Here is a 17,029-nt window from a genome sequence, read left to right as displayed (position 1 = left end):
CGGGGTCCACCGTGCAGTAGGTGATATAACCGCTGCTAAGTGGTGGCAGGAGCAATATGGCGCACAGGGTTAAACTTCACCCAGGTCCGCAGAGCAATCTCTGTTAATTCACAGAGATGCCAAATAAGTACACAAAAGACTGAGCCTGTTGAGGTCACAGTACTCAGTAAAAACGCACACACGGTATCAGGTCACAGGAGTAGCCCAAGACGGCGGCACTATGTCCGTCTAGACCTACCGTGTGCGGAGCGCCGCAACTGCGGACGCTAAGGAGAGCTGCTACTGCAGCGCGGCGTGGACACTGCCGCTAAGCGACAAGGCTAAGGCGCAAGCGCAATGTTGGATGCTAGCAGCTGTGGATGTTGCAGCAGAGGAGTGCTGGCGCTGATTCTAACTCAGTCCCTAACCACATACGTAATATCAGAGGGAAGGGGTTTTATAATGAGTCATTCACCAGAATCATACATCCGTCCTCATGCACACAGCAGCAAGTAAGTCTATACTAGTGCATGGCGGAACAGCCATGCGTGCCTTTTATAGCAGCCGGGACCTTCCGCAAGCTTCCAGATCTCTGAGATGGACCAATGAGATCTGGAGCGGGACCTGAGCACATGACTCCCAATCTCCAATGGGAGATCGTACCATGAGCATGCTCAGTAGGAAGACAGAAGGACTTAAGGGGGTTTTACACATAGCGATATCGCTAGCGATATCGCTATAATGTCAACGATTTTGTGACGTTATAGCGATATCGCTATGTGTGATACTTACCTCCGACCGGCTCCCCCGCTGGTTATCGCTGATCGCGCGCGAATGTCCGGCTCCATTTCTCGTCGTGCGCTTCCTGCTGGGCTTCCTGCTGGCGCCGACAAGCGATGCATGGAGGCGGGCGGGAGGACGTCAGGATCGCTGTGTGTGAAAGGTAAGTATCGTACGCTGTATCGCTGCTGCTTCGCTGTGAGGTCTGCCTGTGTGGCAGCTCACTAGCGATCATTTAGCGATGCACCAGCGATCCTGACTGGGTCGGTCACTGGTCGGATCGCTGGTGCATCGCTAAATGTAAAGGGGCCTTTAGCCTCAGTAGCTCAGGAGAAATTTGCTGCAAGGCAATCTCCTCTGCAGTAGATAAACAGCAGGAGCCTGCAGAATGTGAGGGTCTGGATTCCTGCGGAGTAAACACAGAACTCCGACGCCTAACAAGAATAGATAGACTGCATATATACACATAGAATAAAGTAGATGTGTATAAGACGCCCCCATTACTAACCCCATAGTCACATTGTAAAAAAACACAGACACCCAGAATAAAGTCCTTTATTTGAAAAAATGACAGACTGCTTTAATATTCTTAATTAAACCATACTTACGACCTCACCTAAATCCTGTAAAGCCCTCGATCTCCTGTAATAAAAGTAAAATAAAGAACCAACAATATACCATACCTGTCCGTTCTGTCCCACGCCATAATCCATGTCTGAGGGATATACAGTTTTCAACCTGGACAGCGCCAAGATGCGACCGTCCCGGCTGAAAACCACTGGTGAATGAGATGCTGCGAGCGCAGCCTCAGTGACTAGCGGTGACGTCTCTGAGGCTGCCTTCCAAGCCAGCCTGAACTGCGGTGACCTCTGAATTGTGGGAAAATGCCAGTGATGAGGTAACCGCAGTTCAAGCTCAGTGTCTTCACGCAGATCATTGTGAAAAATTGAAAAGAATTGAAAATGTAGAGATGATAGATAAGATCTCGCCTGTAGCCAGGAATCTGCCGAACAGAAAATGAGAAAAAAAATAAGTACATGGCTTTTCAAACAATAATACTAACGACGTCTTTGTTTTTCAAAATTACGTACCTCCGGGTCACCAACAGATGTTCCTCCTGTTGTAGCTGTTTTTGTTCTGACCCAAAGTCAGGCATGCCAGATCACCAGTGAGGACAAATTAGGAGGTTATGCCCTTAATTGACAAGCACGCTTGGAGACAAAGGATACTGCACACAGGTCGTGGGCAAATCACGTTATCTGACATAATGAAAAACAAGGCAATATTTTATACCATTTACAACAAATGTAACTCTATGCAGCTCATGTAGCCCCCACCATTACCCAAGGTCATACCTTGTTTACAATGTACCCAGAACATGTTGCTGACTATTGAGAACATATGATAGCAAGTATAGTATTCTTGAACAGGAGACTGATAGACTGCTGCGTCATGAGAATAAATTCTAGCAATGAAAGGCAAAAGGCAATTAAAGAATTAAAGGCAGTTAAAGGCAAACCATTAACCCTTCTATATCAATTTCCCCCTTTTGTAAATGGTATAACCTTTGCCTCGGGATCAGCTGATGTCCACAAAGGAGCTGCTATCAAGTGGGTCTAGTACCCATAAAGGGGCTTCCTACCTGCTTCGCCCATCCACCCTCATTGTGGACACTCACTTTCCCCATCAGCAATGGCTACCTGGGGTCTATGATACACTACAGAAGGTTCAGCCTTAGATTCTTTTTTCATGCATACATTATTCAGTAGCTTAAGTAATACATATATTAGCGCTTTTACGGCTACATAAAACAATAAGCAAAACAACAAAATTTGCATACAAGTCTGTACAATGCCAATAATCCATCCTGCTAGGCCATTAATCCAATTTGCTGTATTTAAAAAAGAGAATGTGTTACCCCACCAGGAGTCTCTGCTTGCACTGTGTTGTTTTAACCATTGGTCTCTAAGTTCACCTATTTTGTCTATACTGGCCCTGATCTGGAGATTTCCAGCAGGGTCGATATAATTACAACAGGTGGGACCAATTATTTGACACATTCCTCCTTTTGCTGTCAGGTAATCTAGTACTATAGTATGTTGGTTAGTAACTATGATTAATTGTCATAATAATTATACATCTTGCTCGTTCTGCACTTGGGTAGAACGAACAAGATGTATAATTATGTGCCTAATTGTAAAACACTGGCCAAAACTGTCACTGAAAAAGACCTGGGTGTATGGGTGGATGACAAACTCACATTTAGTGGCCAGTGTCAGGCAGCTGCTGCAAAGGCAAATAAAATAATGGGATGCATTAAAAGAGGCATAGATGCTCTTGAGGAGAAAATAATTTTACCCCTATATAAGTCACTAGTGCGACCACACTTAGAATACTGTGTACAGTTCTGGGCTCCGGTGTATAAGAAAGACATAGCTGAACTGGAGCGGGTGCAGAGAAGAGCGACCAAGGTTATTAGGGAACTAGGGGGTCTGCAATACCAAGACAGGTTATTACACTTGGGGTTATTTAGTTTGGAGAATCGAAGGCTTAGGGGTGATCTTATTACAATGTATAAATATATGCGGGGACAATACAAAGACCTTTCTAATGGTAAATTCTTACGTCTGGAGGAAAGAAGGTTTAAGCATACTCAGACGCGGATTCTTTACTGTAAGAGCAGTGAGACTATGGAACTCTCTGCCATATGATGTTGCAATGAATGATTCCCTACTAAAATTTAAGAAGAGACTGGATGCCTTTCCTGAAAAGTATTAAATATTACAGGGTATATATACTAGTTTCCTTAATATTGCGCTGATCCAGGGAGCTAGTCTGATTGCCGTATGTGGAGTCGGGAAGGAATTTTTTTCCCCAATGTGAAGCTTACTGTTTGCCACATGGTTTTTTTTTGCCTTCCTCTGGATCAACATGTTAGGGCAAGTTAGGATAGGATATGAGTTGAACTAGATGGACTTAAAGTCTTCCTTCAACCTTAATAACTATGTTACTATGTATGTTACTATGTTGCTATGTTTCTGTATTGTATTAGTTTCATTAAGAACTTCAAGAATCTGGAAAATCTGACCATCCAGGTAGTCGGTAGCTTCCACTAATTTATCCCACAGTTGTGTTATGAAGGGGTATATTAGCATACTATGGAATATTTTATTTGTTATCCCCATTTCTACTAGATGCGGCCTACCATTTGGCCGGGGCTTATTGTCTGCAGCCCTTCTATACAAAGTATGAATTGGGACTGCTGCTGTGTCTATTTTACTATGAGGAACTATGAAAGTGGCTGGTGTTAGTTTGGCAAGAGTGCAAACCCCTCTTATGTCTGGGTTCACCCACCTGTAAGCACGATGTCTGCAAACCAAGAATACTCCTTCGGGGAGAACACAAATGTGACCAGGGGTCTGTATACATTGGTAGAAACTCAAAAGTCCTGACATAGGTTTATGGGCACACCAAATATCATTAATTTGTTTTCCGTTTATACCAAATGTACATTTACCCCTTTCTTTCCTTATTATTTTACCCATAGATGCTTTAGAGCCTTCAACACCATCCTGGTACACCGTCTCATTAACTGTTTGATCATGAGTGTATATGCGGAAGCAATTATTGTCCTCACCACAGGTATTTGCTCCAGTGTTTTGAAGACTGAACCACAGTCCATCATTGGGAATAGGGTCTGAGTGAGGGATTTCAGTCCTCCTCCTGACGACCATATTTCCGACCTCTGAATCATATTCCTGCCACCACATTTGTACCTTAGGCCACGTTATATTAAACTGAAACCAGGGATTAGTGACCCATCCGATTATAGACAATGAGGCAGATATATCACAGGGCACATCTTTTCCCCAAAACCTAGATTGAGTCCAAGTCTCATTGTGTATGCGGTGTGGGGTTAATACCGCCCATGGCTCCAGAGGTAAGGCTAAATATGGCATAGTCCTTGCAGATACTGGGCTGCGTGTACAGATCCAACAGTCTTTCGGTTTCTGTCCTTCCATGTCCTTTATAAGAAGAGCATGATGTCGAATAAGTTTGTTGTCCCAGTCAGCATTTAAGAGTTTGTCCTGTGTCTCTGTAGAGTGCAGTAACCCTGTCATTGCCAGCAAGGTGATTAGGCGAACAGTCATTCTGCTGTTGAAAAAACCTTCTTGCAGTGACTAGCATGGATCCAGGTGGGCTTTTCCTCAAGTTTTACTGAGGTGGATGTGGTCAGCTGGACTTGGAAGGGGGCCGTCAGATCAAGGGTGCAGGCTCCTTCTCACGTGTCTGCGTATAACCACCCAATCACCTGGATTCAGCTGATGCACATCTGCACTTTCATTAGGCTCTGGAATGGATGAGAACACATGTTTATGCACCACATTAAGTCTTTCCTGCAAGGCCTGGACGTAGGCTGTCATAGCACCGTGTTGCATTTGTAGCACCTGTGGGAAGTACAGACCAGTCTTTGGTGCACTACCAAACAGGACTTCAAAAGGGGACAAACCTGTCTTTCTATTTGGAGTGTGTCTGGAAAGAGTGCAAGAGGTAAGCACTCTACCCAGCTCTTTCCTGTGTCTGCCATGGCCTTCTGAATTTTCAGTTTAAGTGTTCCATTTAGTCTTTCCACTTTCCCACTACTTTGTGGCCTATATGGTGTATGAAATGAAGTGTGTACCCCTATCGCTTTCTCTGGTTTCTGGGACACCATGTCTGCAGATTAGTTCTTTCATCAGTTTGTCTACAGTCGTTTTAGTACTTGCACATTTTACCGGATAGGCTTCCGGCCAACCAGAGAAGAGATCTACACATACTAGGACATTTGCATACACTCCTACCTTGATAGCTGTATGTCGTCAATCTGCAGTCTCTGAAATGCGTAGAGAGGCCTAGGTGTATCTTTCTTAGGGACTTTTACTGTTTTACCTGGGTTGTGCAGTGCACAGATGAGGCATGATTGTACAAGTTTCGCGCCCGCGTAACTGAAACCAGGAGCGATCCAGAAGGCATCTACCATGGCACACATGTGACTTTTTGAGGCGTGAGTGGGGCCATGTGTTGCCTGCGCCATAATTGGGGACAGGGAATTTGGTTGGCACAATTTATCTTTACTCTCCCATACTCCATTTGAGTTCAGTTCAGCTCCTAGTCTCCCCCAGTGTTCCTTCTCTGTTTGGGCAGCCTGTTGCTGGAGAAATTTCAGGACATCTAGGCTCAGTGTGGCTGGAATACGCTGACTCCCTGCCTCCGTCCACTGCTCCCTAGGCCGCCTTGCTGCTACTTTAGCAGCCTCATCTGCCCTTCTGTTGCCCTCTACCTCCACGGAGTCACTGTTCGTGCGTGCCTTTACCTTGACAATGCCAATCTGGACTGGTAACATCAATGCCTCCATTAATTGTTTCACCAGCTCTACATTTTCAATGGGCTTACTGGCTGTTGTAAGAAAAGCTCTGCTTTTCCAGATAGGGCCATAATCATGGGCTATTCCCCATGCATAATTTGGATGTGTAAATATTAGCGACTTTACCTCCAGCGGCTCTACACGCCTCAGTGAGTGCCTTCAACTCTGCCTCCTGTGCCGACATTTGAGGAGGGAGAGGTTCAGCTCGGATTACCTCATGTGAGGATACTACTATCCAGTGTAGAATCATCCATCCTGGTGGTATCTGGAGCCATCCACAAAAAACTCAAAATCTGCATTGGGAACAGGTTTTTCATGAACGTGTGCAACCCCCACTGTCTCCTGACTCATCAGTTCTATGCAGTCATGTTCATGAGTCATGTCAAAGTATTCTTCCTCACTTGCTAATACGGTCACCAATTCCCCCTTTTCTGAATCCACAGGCAGGAGGGTGGCTGGATTCAGAACGTTACATCTTTTGAGGGTGACATACTCAGGAATTAGTAGAGCACATTCAAGTCGGAGCTGTCTGGCCATAGACAGATGTTTTGGTTGAACTTGTACGAGTATAGAATGGATGTCATGTGGGGAATAGATTTCCAAAGGAAAAGTCAGTGTGATCTCACATGCCTTTCCTAGTAGTAGTGCAGCTGCTCCTACCGCACGGACACACGTAGGTGACCGTCTGATCACTGGGTCTAATTGTGCTAAGTAGTAAGCTATTGGTCTCTGTTTCCCTCCATGTTGTTGTGTCAGTACTGCGGTAGCATGTCCTCCCTGCTCTGTGCAAAACAAGAAAAGTGGCTGGTCATAATTTGGAATGCCTAAGGCAGGGGCTGACACAATGAGCAGGTTGAGAGAATGGAAAGAATCAATTGCTACTTGAGTGAGATCAAAGGGGTCTGATAACAAGCAGTCATAAAGTGGTTGCATCATTTGTGAAGTAGACCTTATCCAAGGCCTACAGTAGGTCACCAAGCCTAGGAAAGTGCCTAGATGCTGATGTGACCTGGGTAGAGGGAGATTTTGAATTGCCTGTTTCCTGTCTTCAGTCAGGTGTCTTGTACCTTCAGCAATACAATGTCCCAAAAATGTCACCTTTTGCTTGCAATACTGTAATTTGTCACGAGAGACCTTGCAACCCTTTTCTGCCAAAAAACATAGCAATGAAATTGTAGCTTCCTTGCAGGACATCTGGTTCGGGCAGCAGAGCAAAAGGTCATCCACGTACTGTAATAGTACTATCTGTGGGTGAGGTGGTTGCCATTGCTCAAGGACCCCTGCCATTGCTGTTGAATAGATGTAATAGAGCAAGAAAAATCAAACCCATAAAAGGGAGCACCTCAATTGCATAAGATATATATATATATATATATATATATATATATATATATATATATATATATATATATACACACCAAATATAAGTGTAATACAAAATTTGAATTTTTATTATTCACCAAAAAAATACATACAGAGACAGAACAAAACACATATAGTATAAAAACAATTAAAATTGCATCTGTGTGCAAAGGAGACTCAAGACCAAATGCCACGCCTCAGTATAAAGGCAATGGCAAACCACAGCAGGCTCCCATAAAAGGCGCTGAATGAATAAATATAACTGGCTTTAGAAATGTATGCCTACAAATGTACAAGCATGTATCACAAAAAACTTATATAAATATAATATGCGCAAAAAAATTGCATATATATGTGGGGAAGGTGACTTGACGGACGAACTTGACTGAAAGGAGAAGGGATGGTTTGTGGCCTGTAGATGGACGTTTATAATAATAGACGGGAAACAGCTGGGGGAAAGTGGAATAGGAGTGCAGTACCTAGATTTGACCACAAGATGGCGGGGGGAGCATGAGAACAGGACTTGTCAGCAGCTTAAGGCTACGAAACTGCTTAGTCATGGGGAGCAGGGAGATAGGAACCCAGGAGGGAAATTCCCGAGGAAGGGGATAAATAGGACAGGTTAGGGTTCCAGGCAGGACTAGTCCCGGGAAGAGCTCAGCAGGAGAAGACTCAGTACGAAGGACTGACAACGGTGGAGAGCTCGACCAGGGGACTGACAAGAAGAGACAGTCAGGGGGGTGGCCCCTGACACAAAGAACCGCAGGACAGACGAGGCCACGGGGGTACCGATTGGACAATGACCTCTGACAGGTGAAGCGCTGGCGGTAGATAGGTCTAGGACAGCCCCAGAGAAAGATCCGCGAGGAACGTCACTACGACTGAAGGAAGGTGAAGGTACCCGGGCCTGAATACGGAGAGCTGTAAAGGAGCTGCGGTGTATGGCTACGGTCGCCAGGTGGACGGCCAATAAACTCGGACCTGTTGCAACTAAAATCTGCCTCCGTCTTGTGTCTGTGTCGTCTGATCGCGGTAAGCAGTGGACCACCCCCCCAATTCGGGCCCTTACTACATATAGAGAGTGACAAATGACAAAATTTAACAGTGAGTATACAATACCAAAAGAGGGTCCAACAGCATTCGTGATCAAAAATTAGTTTGAAAAAATATCCAGTTGCTAATATGAAACAATGGTAACCCCTCAAAGTGGGGAATTTTATCACTGAGTCAAATGTGAAGGACATATAACGAAATGTCCTAGAGATTGTAAGACTGAATAGGTGTGTAAAAACACACTAAGGTGCAGAGAAGCTGAGAATCAGGGCAATGGTATGTCCCAGAAACATGAAAAAAAGCCAGCAGCGCCACCAGGGAAAAGGGGAGCCAGTGTGTGGGATGAGATCCCACACGTATCGCCACACAAGAGGTGGCTTCCTCAGGGAAAAATAGCTGATTCTCAGCTTCTCTGCACCTTAGTGTGTTTTTACACACCTGTTCAGTCTTACCATCTCTTGGACATTTCTCTTCGTTATATGTCCTTCACATTTGACTCCATGGTAAAATTCCCCTCTTTGAGGGGTTACCGTTGTTTCATATTAGCAACTGGATATTTTTTCAAACTAATTTTTGATCACAAATGCTGTTGGACCCTCTTTTGGTGTTGTATACTTATTGTTAAATTTTGTCATTTGTCACTCTCTATATATACAATTTTTTGGCACATATTATATTTATATAAGTTTTTTGTGATACATGCTTGTACATTTGTAGGCATACATTTCTAAAGCCAGTTATATTTATTCATTCAGCGCCTTTTATGGGAGCCTGCTGTGGTTTGCCATTGCCTTTATACTGAGGTGTGGCATTTGGTCTTGAGTCTCCTTTGCACACAGATGCAATTTTAATTGTTTTTATACTATATGTGTTTTGTTCTGTCTCTGTATGTATTTTTTTGGTGAATAATAAAAATTCAAATTTTGTATTACACATATATTTGGTATATATATATATATTTCTTATGCAATTGAGGTGTTCCCTTTTATGGGTTTGACTTTTTCTTGCTCTATTACATGTCTACTTGCATACCCTGGTGAGACCTCTTGCTCTTACATATAAATATAAATTTTTCTGGTGGTGCCCTCCATTTACTGTGTATGCTGTTGTATAGATGGTATGGGAGTTCTTTCCCCCTTGTGGGAGGACTGTTCAACAATATTGTTTACCTTCATGAGTAAAGGAAAAAAGATACTGACAGTCAGGGAGCAGGGGTACAGAGAAAAATGCAGTCACCAAATCAATGACTGTGAAACATATTGACGCTGCTGGGATCTGTGACAGTATTGTGTGTGGGTTAAGAATGATTGAGGTCACACACTCTGTAACATCATTAATAGCCCTTAAGTCATGAACCTTTCTGTAAGTGTCAGGGGAGCCCTTGGGTCCTTTTTTCTTAATGGGATACAAAGTGGTGTTGCAGGGGGAAGATCTTTGCACCAGAACCCCTGCCTTTAACATACTCTTTAATATCTCTGCTCAGGGCCATTGGTTTGGCTAGGCTCAATGGGTATTGCTTTAAACAAGGAGGAGTGGGTCCTTCTTTCAATTTAATCATGACAGGGGGAATGGGCAGCCGACCCACATCAGTTTTTCCCCTTGTCCAAACAGTGTCTGGCACCTTTCCCATTTCCCCTTCCTCAGGCATTTTGATGTCGGGTGTTAAGGCCCCGTTACACATAACGATGTCCCAGCGATCCCACAAACGATCCAACATGGATGGGATCGCTGGGACATCGTTAGGCTAATCGCTGGTGAGCTGTCACATAGACAGCCCCTCCTGCGATCAGGACCAGCGAGCAAGCTGGTTTCCAATGTAAACAGCTGGTATCTAAGTGCCGCGCTGCTCTTAGATACCCGTTGCTTACATTGGAAACCAGCGTCCAGCGTCGCTGATCGCTGGTCTCTCGCTGCCACACGCAGCGATGCGCACTGGCAGCAGGAGACCAATGATCAAAAAATGGCCCAGGACGATCAAGCGCAATCAGCGATACCCGGCAGGGGGGCCGGTCGCTGATCCCCGTCATGCACAGCGATAACGCTGGCGAGATCGCTGTGGCGTCACAAAATCAGCGATCTCGCTAGCTATATCGCTGTGTGTGACAGGGCCTTTTAGTTTCACTGCTTTTGTCATTTACACCATTGCTGCAATCTTACACAAATGTTTATCTGAGAAGGGACTTGTGACTGTAATACCCTTAGGAGAGTACTGTATGGTGGCCTGGATAGCACTCAACACATCTGCTCCCAGTAAATTCATAGGGGGATTGTCACTAACAATAAGCTTTGTAAGCACCTTTTGGCTATCTATCACGTAATTTTAGTCTTATTTGTTCAGTCATTAGGGCTTCTGTCACTTGTCCCTCTACCCCCACACATTCCACAATCTCGTTAGTAATCATGTCTGGCATTATCAAGTCTTTGTGTACCACAGTGCCAATCAAAAATTCTGCCTCTCCCCCCCCCCCCCCCCCCCCCGGCATTGTTATGGTGGTCATCAAGGCAGGGCCAGGTTCGGAGGGGACAAGAAAAGGGTACACATTTGTCACTGCATTTCCAGTTTCCTAGTCTGAAGGTGAAGGAGGTGAAAGATCTGTCTTCTTAGGGCCCCGTCACACTAAACGATGCACCAGCAATCCCGACAACGATACAACCTTGTCAGGATCGCTGGTGCCTCGCCACATGATCGCTGGTGAGCTGTCAAACAGGCAGATTTCACCAGCGATCAGGACCAGCGAGGATGCTGATATCCAAGGTAAATATCGGGTAACTAAGGCCTCTTTCATACTTCAGTTTTTTTGCATCAGTTCAAATCCGCCAAAAAGTCAGACAAGCGGATCCGTTCTCAACTGATGTGAACGGATGGCACAGGATCCGTTTTCAGACGGATCCTGAAAATGAAATTTAAAGGAACCGCTGGGAAGAAGAGAGAGAGAGAGAGAGAGAGAGAGAATGAGAGAGAGAGAATGAGAATTTTTTTTTGTCCGGCACCCAGAAAGAATTTCGGGTTAAATGAGTGTCTGGAGGATCCGCCAGAGAAAAAAACATTACAAGCTCCGTTTGGAAATCTTTGAGGATGGTGACGGACAGCAACTTTTGGCGGATCCTCAAAAAAAACGGATGCAACGGACGGCAAACCGTCACAATCCGCCATTAATGCAAGTCAATGGGGAAAAAAACGGATCCTCAAAAAAAAATTAAGGATCCGTTTTTTTCAACCCCTGGCGGATTGTGACTGATTGTAAAAAACTGAAGTGTGAAAGAGGCCTAAGCGAGCATGTCGCTTAGTTACTCGCTGTGTACCTTGGACATCTGCGTGCTCGCACTGGGCGCTGATATCCAAGGTAAATATCAGGTAACTAAGCGCGCGTGTCACTTAGTTACCTGCTGTGTACCTTGGATACCAGCTCCCAGCGCCAGCACGCAGGTATCCAAGGTACACAGCGGGTAACTAAGCGACGTGTGCGCTTAGTTACCCGATATTTACCTTGGATACCAGCTCCCAGCATCTGCTTACAGCGCTGGGAGCTCTCCCGCTGCCACACGCAGCGATGCCTGCTGGCCAGCGGGAGTCCAATGATCAAAAAATGGCCCAGGACATTCCTACACAATCAGCGATACCCGGTGGGGGGGGCCAGTCGCTGATGCGTGCCACACACAGCGATATCGCTGGCACGTCATAAAATCAGCGATCTTACTGTGGGTGACGGGGCGTTTAGTCTCCTTAGTAGGATTTTTATAGTGGGGGGGGGCGCGTAATGTCCATTTCCTCCACTTCACTGTTTCTAGGTCCCCTACTACGTCTCCACTGTTTTCCTTGTGCTTCAGCATACATGATAGGTTGTCTTATCGTCCTTGTTTGCTCAACGCCTTTAGCTACCTTAAGGAGGTCTTTCAGATCTACATGTCAACATTCAGGTCTGGCTGTCTGTACTGCATCTCGTAAGTCTTTGTTCATACCAGCAATGAATGCATTCACCAGTATTTTAACATCAAGTGGGTTCATCCGACTGTACCCCATGTCTGCCCATTTCAGCTGTAACGGTCCAAAGTACATCTCTACCCTCTCTCCTTTTTGCTGTGTCACGTTAGTCAGGAGTACAGACTGCTCTGATTGTTTCACTGTAGCCCATTGTTTTAGTGATTCACAGTACATCTCCCCAGACCATGCAGATTTATCATCCATGCCCCAAGCCTGATTCTTTGCCACACCTGTATGTGTCTTAATTATGTGTCCTAGTTGTTAGGCATCAGATTACTGCAGCTGCACAGCAGGAATCCAGAGCCATACATCCAGCGGTCTCCCATTCCTCTCCGACCGCTCAGGGACCTGCACAACAATATCGCGATCCAGGCGCCCTGCTCAGACCAGCCCTCTGGGTCTGGATGTTGCTGCCACCTCTGGACCAGCAATGGTAGCGCAGCATGCTTTGCAGGAAACCACTCCAGAGGCTAAGTCCTCTCGCCGTGCTACTGGGCATACCCACGAGACGATCTCCCAGTGGAGATCGGGGGTCACGTGCTCAGGTCCTTGTCCTGATCTGATTGGCCCATCTCAGAGGTCAGGAAGGTCCCGGAAGCACATGGCTATAAAAGGCCCGCCATGAGCTAGTATAGACTATTCTTGCTAGATGTGTGAATGGTGACAGATGTATGATTCTGGTGACTGACTCATTTGAAACCCCTTCCCTCTGATATTACACATGTGGATAGGGAATTAGAGTTATAGTCAGCGCCAGTCAGTGGCAAGCCATACGCCACAGTGCATACCGCACCGCTACACTAGTGTCCGATAGTGTGATGCCTCACGGCACTGTTGTACAGTAGTTACTGCCGCGCTGCAGTTAGCAGCACTTACTGGCGTCCGCGGTAGCGACGCCGCACGCCCGGTAGGTCAGGACGGACACCGATCTCGGCCTTGGGCCGTGTCCTGTGACCGTATACCGTGTGCACGCCAGCTGAGACCTGTGAAGCTAACAGGCTCAGTGTTTATGCTTTATTTGTACTAAAGCGCCTCTGTGAGTTTAACAGAGTCCGCTCTGCGCACCTCGGGTGACGTTTAACCCGAGCCCAGTATACCGCCATATAGCTAGTTTGCCATTACTCAGCAGCGGTTCTTACACCTACTGCACGGTGGACCCCAGGCGGCGAACGCACTTCCTATTATTTATATTTAGTGCATTCCGCCGTCCCTAACACTAGTACGTCACCTGCCTTTAAACTCACCAACCTCAGTAGGCCTGCTCAGGTACACTTATATGTCCACTGTATTTCATTTGTCTATAAAATGGGAAAGGTTGGTTTTCAGGGTCAGGCATCTGCTTCAGCATAGCTAGCTGGTCAGAGGGGCTCCAGGGATAACACTCTTGCATCTTTCTTACTCTAGTCACCCTTCTAGGTCCTGATGTGGTTGGTCGTCTGGTGTCTACTGTCAGCTTACTCCCCAAAGGTCAATGTCCCCACTAACCACACTATTATGTCAGCTTCTTATGTCACTACATATGATCTTGTCCAGACAGGATTTGGCGCAACTCGCTTAGGTCAGTAGCACAGGTCACACAAGTAGCTATTCAGTCTGGGTTTATCTGAGTCTGACCACAGTGTTTACAAGTCCATCTGTTTTGTCTGGGTCTCTGGTTAAACTTTGTCAATCAAAACATTCATAATACACCTTACTTCCATACTGCTGCACATTCTCAAACATTATTTATTCACTTGCTATTTTCTTTCCTTGTCTGTGCCTTTTTTTGTAAATCCAAACATTCACACTCTGGCATTTTTGCTTTTTTCAATATTGGTCCCAGATCTTTCACTGCTTCCTTTCCTCTCTGTCTTTTACAATCTGCATAGCTGTCTTGGATCCCATTGGGGGCACCGACTGTACACAGAACAAGTTGCCCATGGCTTCAACTTATTCTCCCGACAGCTCACCTTTATTCTGAAATGCCCTTCTAGTGTGCCTGGACCTTGTCTTACAGGCCACATGTAGCAAGTCAGAGCGAGCCTGCCAAGGTGTAGCTGGAAGTCTCTTGCCTTTGCTTCTCACCCACAACAAAAAAATCCGCTGACTAAAGTAAGAAGGCCCAGATGTGATAGGCCTCTAACCTACTAGATCAACCGTACAGTTGGCTACCTCCTTTGTTGATCCACATATCAACCACTTAACTTGAAGCAGGTGAATTTTTTACCAATCTTTCAATCACACTGAAGATCAAACAATCTTTCACTGTTGCTTTAAATGCACAAATCTCCGAGCGAGCATTACACCAAGGACAGAAATATAGAGAATCCGCACAGTGACATCATTCACCCCTCCCATCAGAATTTTAGAAATTTAGTGTCCTTCACACAGTAAGGGAATGCAGCAGCTCTTAGACCTAATCAAAATCTACAAAACCCTCAAATCATGGGATAACTGTAAGAGCAGATAACTGTATAATGTGAGTAACCGAGCCTTGCTCTTTTCCGGTCAAATGCATCCAGGAAACTTTACAATGTAATGCTACATATAACACAAGCTATATCATTACTCAATTCATTCAATCTCAGATGTAGATTGAAATATCTGTAATGTATCCATCCTGGACCTCCCACAAGAACTGGAAGGGTAACAATATTAGGAGTCCATGGAAAAAATCTGTAGGGCTCTGCCCCTTGACTCAGTACCCCTAGAACTCCTCTGCATCCTTCACAGAATGGTGATGATCATTCATGCGTGCTCATTTAGGGATTTTTTTCCCCCTTATCTCAATCGCTCCGCCTGATTCAGCTCAAAGTGAGTTGAATAATATCCTCTGTCACATACAGAGGACCACACCTAACGGAACCCCTCATCAATCAGGGATTTATTTATATCCCTTATACTCAATTACTCATCTCTCATCTCATTCAGAGGTTCTCATAGACATACATACAAGGACTCACACAGCCTGCCTATTTTGCATGTTGGAATTAGCACAACTTATGAAACTACAGCAGTGTCCACTGACACTCTGACAACACCAAAGCCAACTTCTTAAACAACAAGAACAACAAAAACCACAAAAACCAAAAACCACAGCCCTATACAAAATACAGCCTCATATGATTTACTGACAATCCAAAATGACCAAAATAACAACACTGCACGGAGTCTATCCCAGCTCTGTGCTACACAGTGCACAACCAGTTAGCATATTGACATATTGACAGATAATACAGATGACAATTATCTTATTACTCTATTATTCAACTCTCATACGGACATACTCACTGGTGATGTAGGTTCTTTTTAACTGTAGTACAGCCTTTACCCAGAGATATGGAGAGATCCAGAGAGATTGCAAGTGCAAAATAGTGTAAGCATAAAATTTCTCACCTTGCTGCAGCTGGATTTTGCATGTCTAGCCTCCCAGGAAGCTCCCACATACGGATTCCAAATAGGCTGGTTACCACGGCCCCACGTTGGGCGTCAAAACTGTTGTAGCTGTTTTCCTTCTGACTCAGTCAGGCATGCCAGATCACCAGTGAGGCCAAATTAGGAGGTTACGCCCTTAATTAACAAGCACGCTTGGAGACAAAGGAGACTGCACACAGGTCGTGGGCAAATCACTTTATCTGACATAATGAAAAACAAGGCAATATTTTATACCATTTACAAGTGTAACTCTATGTAGCTCATGTAGCCCCCACCTTTTACCCAGGGTCATACCTTGTTTACATTGTACCCAGAACATGTTGTTGCTGACTATTGAGAACATATATGATAACAAGTATAGTCTCCTTGAAAAGGAGACTGATAGACTGCTGCTTCATGAGAATAAATTCTAGCAATGAAAGACAAAAGGCAATTAAAGAACAAAAGGCAGTTAAAGGCAAACCATTAACCCTTCTATATCACTCCGCAGGAATTGCTTGACGTAGTTGTGTGTCCTGCCTGGTGATGGATCCTCGAACACGTTGCAGCAACTCATTAAAGCTCTGTTCCGCATTCTCGTGTACTCGAAAAACTTCTCAAGGTTTTCATGCAGCTCTGTGTACAACGAATGGTAGGCTCCACGGCTCTCTTGAACTTCTAAGATGGGGTGTTGCCAGTAGCAACGATGACGTCTTCTCCGTCTTTCTCTTCTTCTTTCTTCTTCACAAGCCACAGCAAAGGCAACAGCCAATTGCAATTGCAAATCAAGATTATTAAGGAAGCTTACCAAGCAAAGATCCATCTTGCAGTTGGATACAGCAGCAAAAGACGAAGATTTCATCTGTGCAGTGTATCTATATACAGAAATCCCAGTAGACATGCCCATTGGGTGTCTGGTGTCAAGGCGACTCTACTGAAAAAGCATTGGTAATATCCAACGCATGCGCAGAAACAACGCAAACGCATGTACACGCTGTGTTTTTTGCTGTCATGCGTAAGATGATACGGATAAAAAACAATGCGTAAACATGCATTTGCATGCGTTTGTGCATGCA

General features: G+C 45.1%; 1 protein-coding gene across 1 annotated transcript in view; it reads right to left on the bottom strand.

Moving 5' to 3' along the window:
• The window catches only part of LOC141051780 (N-acetyllactosaminide alpha-1,3-galactosyltransferase-like), a 130,121-nt gene extending 114,210 nt beyond the window's left edge, over positions 1–15,911 (bottom strand). The window contains exon 1 of the mRNA XM_073548802.1: positions 15,831–15,911. The gene's annotated coding sequence lies outside the window, so the exon portion shown is untranslated. The remainder of the gene's footprint in view (positions 1–15,830) is intronic.
• Positions 15,912–17,029: the final 1,118 nt, after the last annotated feature.

Source organism: Dendrobates tinctorius, unplaced genomic scaffold, assembly GCF_039654945.1.
Source record: "Dendrobates tinctorius isolate UK_male_01 unplaced genomic scaffold, ASM3965494v1 ptg000158l, whole genome shotgun sequence".
In the NCBI taxonomy this organism is placed as follows: domain Eukaryota; kingdom Metazoa; phylum Chordata; class Amphibia; order Anura; family Dendrobatidae; genus Dendrobates; species Dendrobates tinctorius.
Note: the sequence above shows the minus strand (reverse complement) of the source record. Positions and strands in the feature narration are given on the sequence as shown.